The sequence below is a fragment of the Columba livia genome, chromosome 3 (genome assembly GCF_036013475.1).
Source record: "Columba livia isolate bColLiv1 breed racing homer chromosome 3, bColLiv1.pat.W.v2, whole genome shotgun sequence".
Classification (NCBI taxonomy): Eukaryota; Metazoa; Chordata; class Aves; order Columbiformes; family Columbidae; genus Columba; species Columba livia.
Window position 1 is genome coordinate 74,086,889 of NC_088604.1, and position 6,862 is coordinate 74,093,750.

The 6,862-nt window shown below is 39.1% G+C and overlaps 1 protein-coding gene across 7 annotated transcripts in view; it reads right to left on the minus strand.

The window, feature by feature from the left end:
- Positions 1–6,862, minus strand: part of RPS6KA2 (ribosomal protein S6 kinase A2) — a 309,958-nt gene that overhangs the window by 253,327 nt on the left and 49,769 nt on the right. The window lies entirely within an intron of this gene.

The window sequence follows — 6,862 nt, forward strand, 5'->3', positions numbered from 1 at the left end:
CGCCAGTAAAGAGCCATAGATCTGCCCCATTCAGTATCTGGGCTCAGGAAAATACAGCTGCTATTTTATTTCCCTAATGCATATCAGAAATTCAGGGAGTTTTCACATTACATATAAATCTGTTACATATAACTACTGCTATTCCATCCAAATCTTTCATTAAGGGCATCGTGTCTATTTAAAAGCAACCCATTTTCTCCTCCACTTCAAGAACAAAATGTTTCTTGTCCATACGCATCCCTATTGTTGCTAGACATTGAAATGATTGCCATATCACACGTAGCAAGCGACACGCCAACACAACTCCACCCAGTCTGCATTGACGCACATCCACCACATACAACAAATTCTCACGTTGGTCTTAATATTCATTTGCATGACACCTGCAATCCAGTTACACAACCCATGAAGAGCAGTAGCTGTCCCACTGACACAGTAGATCGTGTGTAAAAAGACATTTTTGAGTTGGGCTCACAGGGTTGGGCATGGCATTGCTCAAGACATTCAAGTTTGGCAAGGGAGGAGTGTGTATGTGAAGACACAGTCCCCCAAGAGCTAAATTATGTTCTCCTTCAGTATTGTGGCTCCTGCACCACCTTCTGTTGAATTTGTTGACACATCCCCATCACATAATTACGCTTCAGTTGCTCCTATTTCTGTCAAATCAAATCTATTTAAGCTGAAGTTTTCCATGCCAGAAAACTGCCTTGGGCTCTGTTCTTTTGCAAACTTTCAAGCACGTCTGGTTTAGCTATTGCTGAGAATAAAGTGAGAAGAAAAATACATATGTTGCTCAGCCCAAATAAACCCTTCCCCCAAACAAAAAACTCCTTTGCAACCCCAATACAGAGCACAGAAATACATACAAGTCTTGTAGCATGGGGGAAGAACAGAGTATAATCCTGTAAATGTAAAGATTAGCTGCCAGTGTGGCTTTGAAGATTATCATCAAGCAATTTAAGTTAATAAGTGCTTTAAATTTAGCCTTAATACTCCTTTTATATGGGAATACAATTTTCTGGTTGTAACTTGCAAAAATATTCATAGTGTTTTATACATAATTGAATGTCACTATTAATATGCATTGCCCAAATATTGCCATTGCTTAACTCATAATTTTATTGCTTTTTGTTCAAAAGCCTTTGCCTTGACCTGAAGGGAAGTTCCCTCTTTGTGTGAGTTTACTTCATTCCATGTTGACACTTACCAAGAACTGAACACAGTACTTAACCTACAGGAAACGCGTGTTCAAAAGTATGTTTGTTTTGTTAATGTCTTGTTAAACTTAGGAGATTTTTATGCTTTATAAATATTCCCGTGCAACCTTTTAAAATGAACTACCGAAAAAAAAAATCACACAGTTGCATCCTCTGTCACTTACAGTGCAGTAACAGCACAGGAGCCAAAAGTTCAAAGAGCCTTAATTCCTGCCGCTGTCTATTTAAGTGACCTGGAGTGACCAAGAGTGAGAGGCCCAGGCTGCTCCTGCTTGCACCTTTTCAGCCCAGTCAGAAACAACATCCAGTTGTTTCTGCATTCCTCTCATCAGAAAACAGCTGCTTCACAAGTCTGTACACCAGTGGTTTCTCTGTGTGCAATCACTTGCTCAAAGGGACATGCCCAGCTATCACCTGTCTGGACTTCAAGGGATCTAGATCATTATAAATAATTACATACTTTCTAGAGTACAATTTGCAGCAAGGTTCCTTGTCAAGACATCCATGGACTTGCAGTTCACAATGCATGTTCAACTGATTACAGTTATTCCTTAACACCAATTTACAGCTGGAAGACAATGCAGTATTGGAGCCAGCTCCACATATAAGCAAATCAGGTAGTTGCCTATAGAAACAGACTGACATATGTGGCAAAACAATCTTTCCCCCTCTCTCCCTTCCAATCTTGCCTATACCACAGCCCCAGCAAGAGGCAAGATAGATGTTGCTGCAAAATATGCAGGATAGGGACTACAGGGCAGCAGCCAGCCCTGTGTGTGCAGAAGTGACAAACAGAGCACTCTCCAGCCTGCCCAGTCCCCTGAGTTTCCCAGAAGCTGCAGCAGTAACACAAAGCTGGCATTTCAGAGCTCTGTCCTGACTTGGTGTCCCAGCGCAAATGTTTTAGCTTTCCCTTGACAGGTGGGGAAGATGGCTGGCTTGGCTAGCCCCAGGTCTTCATGCTTAGAATCAGACACACGGTGTGAATTTTGGGGTTGTCATACGCAGGGACAGGAGTTGGACACAATGATCCTTGTGGGTCCCTTCCAACTCATGACATTCTGTGGTTCCGTGATCCTCATACCTGGTCAGGAGCTTTGCTATCTCCAGGCCACAGCTCTGAGCAGCTTAACAGTCCAAGGCATCGTAGGCTAAGAATACCAGAAAGACTCCTTTCTCATACCTAGCTTCAACAGCATCCCTACAGCTGCCAAGCTGAAATACTTTTGCTTTTCTATCCTAGTCTTCACAACAGTGAAACGAAGATTTACTAGCATCTGCTTATGAGACAAAGCAACATCAAAGTGGCAATGATGGGCCAACATCACATGCAAAATCAGAGGCCTTATGAACCAAACATCCAGGTCTTTGCAGACTGAGCCAAGGAAGTTGGCTCCAGCTGACAACTGAGCCAAGCATGCACCTTTTGTACTCCAAATATAGGGAAAACCCTCTGTATATACACACACACACAATTAGTAGGATATTTAGAAAACAAAATACAAGAGAAAACTCCACATACGCATTCAGAACAGGTCCACAAATGGACTCTTGTGCTTTCCACACTGTCCAATGTATTTGCAGATGACTGTCCCTGTCTTTCTCTAACAATGTCCTAATCATGATAGAAACAGACTATTTACCAGATCAGGCACATTTCAATACCTTAACACACAGGCCCTGCAACAATCACATACAAGTCAGCTAAACACCACTAAAATTGCCCACAGTCATGAGAGCTGACCCCATACTGACCAGTGTCATCACTAAGGACAGCAACTGTGACACTGAAAACTACAGGGAGGATGTGCACATGAGCGAAGATACCTTGAAAACCCTTCAATTCGGAAGGGTTCCAGCCCCTCACCCAAACCAGATAGGCAGCATCTCCAAGATACAGCAGTCCCTCAACTCAACAAGCTGCCTAGGTCCCTCAAAACACAATAGACAACAAGCATGCATATGACAAAGCTAATCAGAGACGTGTGGATGAAATACATTGCTTTATATAAAACATGAAAAAACGCCAGAAACTTCACAAAGATCACAAAATACCTTGCCCATACGTATGACTCGCATCTGTGTGAATGTACAGAAAGACATCTAAGAGGTCTGCACTGTCAGATTCTTTAATGTGATGTATCTTTTCATCCTGCTCTCCTTTGTATCAGTGAGTCAGTCATATGTTCTCTAAGGACAGAAACATCTATTGGTGGTGATGGGGAAGAGGCAGAGACATTTATCACAAGCTATAACAGAGCAATATTCTGCCAATACTGTAGTCAGTACCAAATCATTTTTCACAGCACTGAAAAAAATTAAAGATCCTCCCTTTTAATGCTACAGAGAACACATTTCCATAAATCATGTAATCAGCATTTACAGCACCAGACCCCTACAAAAGCATGCATCATCTGAAGTCTTCATTTGTTTTGCTTAAGTGCTTTTCTCCTATTAACAGAGATGACATCTTGGTCTTAAACAGTGAAACTCTAAAATTCCCGTATTTAATAAAACTCTTTTTTTTCTACCACAATGCCATTCAAATCAAAATGTTTTTCACTAGCTTTTATTTTCTTGCTGACTCAATTACTGAATTACAGTTTACTACAAGCAATGATTTTCATATCCATTCCTCATATCAGACACCTTATGAGATATTGAATTTTCTATGCATACCAATTTAATAAAACATGGTAATGCAGTATTATTACGCTAAAGGAGAAACAACTCTCTGCCCTTGCATGTTTATTTCAGAAGAAAATGAGCTGCACAGATAAATTTACATGGAAGTACACTCACACGTGTTAAGTGGCTGTGCTTTCTGTGGAAAGACAACAGTTCTTTCCAAGTTCAGTAGGCAACAAGTTTGTTAAATGTACTGTTAATCAATAAATATTTTGCTGGTCCTGAATGGTAATTCCTAAAAGAATTTTTTTTTAAGTAATACCTTGAGCTTGAATAACAACATGCCAGTTTAAATCGTTCTTCAGGGCAGTCATGTTTTCAACATGGTCATTGAAGTTTTAACACTGACACCACTCCTCACGTACATAATCATTCACTTGTCTAAGATCTGCTAGTACCTATGCAAACAGCAAGCTATGTGACATCAGATAAGACGTCAGACTGGTGCTTCTGTACATAATATTGAAGAACAAGCTCTGAAGGAGATGTTTACTGTAATAATCAAATTTGACAGCATTCTTCAGTAAATACTTTTTTCCCAGAAAATACAGGACCATCCTAAGGTATTTTTAAGGAAATAGTCAATTTGGAGCATTCTTTTGTATGCAAAATTACAATCATGTTCTTTTAGCTACTTAACTGCACCAACATCTGAACAATATTCAGGTATGCTAGCCATTCAGGTAGACCATTGTAACATTATGTTCACAAAAGAAGGGAGCTATGGATCCTTTTCAAAATTCACTTCAAGAAAATATTTCTATGACAGTGGCATCATCAGTAAATAAAGCAGTTGTTAGCTGAAGTTCATACCTGACTATCACAGCAAAAAAAACCCAGAAAGTATCCATTAATTCTCCCCAGCCACCACTCAAAGACACAGTTCACCTAATTCATCCTCCAATTATTCGAGGGTTTGTTGTTGTTGTTTTGTTTGGTTGGTTGGTTTTTAAACTACAACACTACCTGCTCACACATAACAGTCATGAAGAAGGAAGGGAAACTAAATTCTCAACACTAACTAGCTATGGTATAATCAGGTTATCTGGGATCCCATAGGGTGTTGATTTCTGTGTTTTAAATCAATGCACAAGACCAGTCTGAGTCAAGTTTCTCTCCTAACATGTTCATGCCCTCACTTGAGTCCAAGCGTAACACAGGGTCTAGATACTTGTTTTGTGATGCCTCCCTTCCCAAGCATTTAGAAAAAGGCCTCTACACACTGAACAGGCATATAAGTCTATGAGAACTGAAGATGTTTCCACCAATTTTGTTTCACACATTACCACAAATAAAAGCATAGTTTGTTGAAAATACTCCATCCACCTCTGGAGTAATAACAAACCAACACAGGCAAATACATTAATCCTATTCAATCTCTTTGTTGTGTGGTACCAGACAGACATCTTTTTATGAGAAAACAAGTTTCTATAAGACTCCCAAGACTATCAGTGCCCCACTGGTATTTGCATGTGAAATTATGCTCACCACTTTCTTGGTTGTGCCCACTTTCATTTTATCACTTCAAACCAGTAGCTCAATGAAATGCATTTTGAGCCACTACATTAAATTCAAATTTAGCGTAATTCATCTTTCTCTTGAACTTTAACCTATATTAATCAACTGGGGCTTTCAGTTCTAATCTGCAAGAGTGTAACAGGGGATCCACAGTTATTATTATACCCAAGTGGAATTATGATCATTTGATTAGATATTGCCAGCAGGAAGTAGTATGCACTCTAGTAAAAGGGATTTTTTTTCTTTTTTTCAGTGAACATAAGAAACCCCAGGAGTACAGTTCAACAGAATAAACACGTTGTCAACATTCAAAATGCTGGAAATTTACCCCAGACAACCAGTCATCTGCACCTGTGATTGTGCCAAAAAACCCCACTCAGTGAATTATACACCACATTCTAACTTGCACCAAAATACAACTCCTGTCTTCCCTTATACACCTTTAAAATTGCTTAAGTTAGAACACAACCAAGTTGAATATTTTGTTTTGAAGCAGCATATTACAGATATCAGTATGAAAGCCCATACATGTTAAATGATGCTGCATGGTGAAAATGCAAATCTCCAACTGACTGTAATTGAGAGAACCCTGCACTAAAATTGAGATGCTCTACAGAATAAGCAGACTGCACTTCTGATCATCCGCTAATAAACTGTGTGTATGAGTAGCCAAGATGAGGAGGAGGGGAAGGGAAAAAAAAAAAATACAGCATAGATATATTTTTTTGTTTTTCAAAACCTGCAGGATAAGTGTTTATGTGTTGCCAAAACAGGATCCATAGATAATGCAGACATTAAAGAACGTGATTTCAGATAGCTGATTACCACAGCACTCAATATATAGGTAGATATAGCACTCAATAGAAAAATATTATCTAGGGGCAGTTTTAAACTAAAATACAGGTAGTTTTCAGTTCTACCTGAAAATATAGGGTCTTTATTAGATGTCTCCGTATCTCTACTGCATTACATGGTTATATTTGAAGACAGTATGAATGTACAGCCTACACAATATACAAATATTATTTTGATATCAACTTTTTAAAATGAGCACCAGTCACAAGGCAGCATTCTCTCTCTCTCTCTCACTGAAAAACACATCCAAGAGCACTAAAATTCAACTTGACAGATTCAGAACATACAGTGCCACTGAGTCAAGAATCAAAATTACAAGGCAGAATAACACAACAGGGTGACAAAACCTGTAAACTGCAGCTGTAATCAAACTAACTCATGTAGCATGCTACCCCAGTACAGTTTTGACGATTTCCATTGTGTCCCAAACCACAAGCCAAGAAGAATATTACATCAAGAGAACAGTTTGAGGCATCTCAACGCAAAGAAATCACAAAGCTGACTGCACAAAAACAATGCAATTGTCAAACTTGGTCATCAACGTAATTAAAGCAAGCAAAGCAGCAAGCAAAAAAGTATTTTAC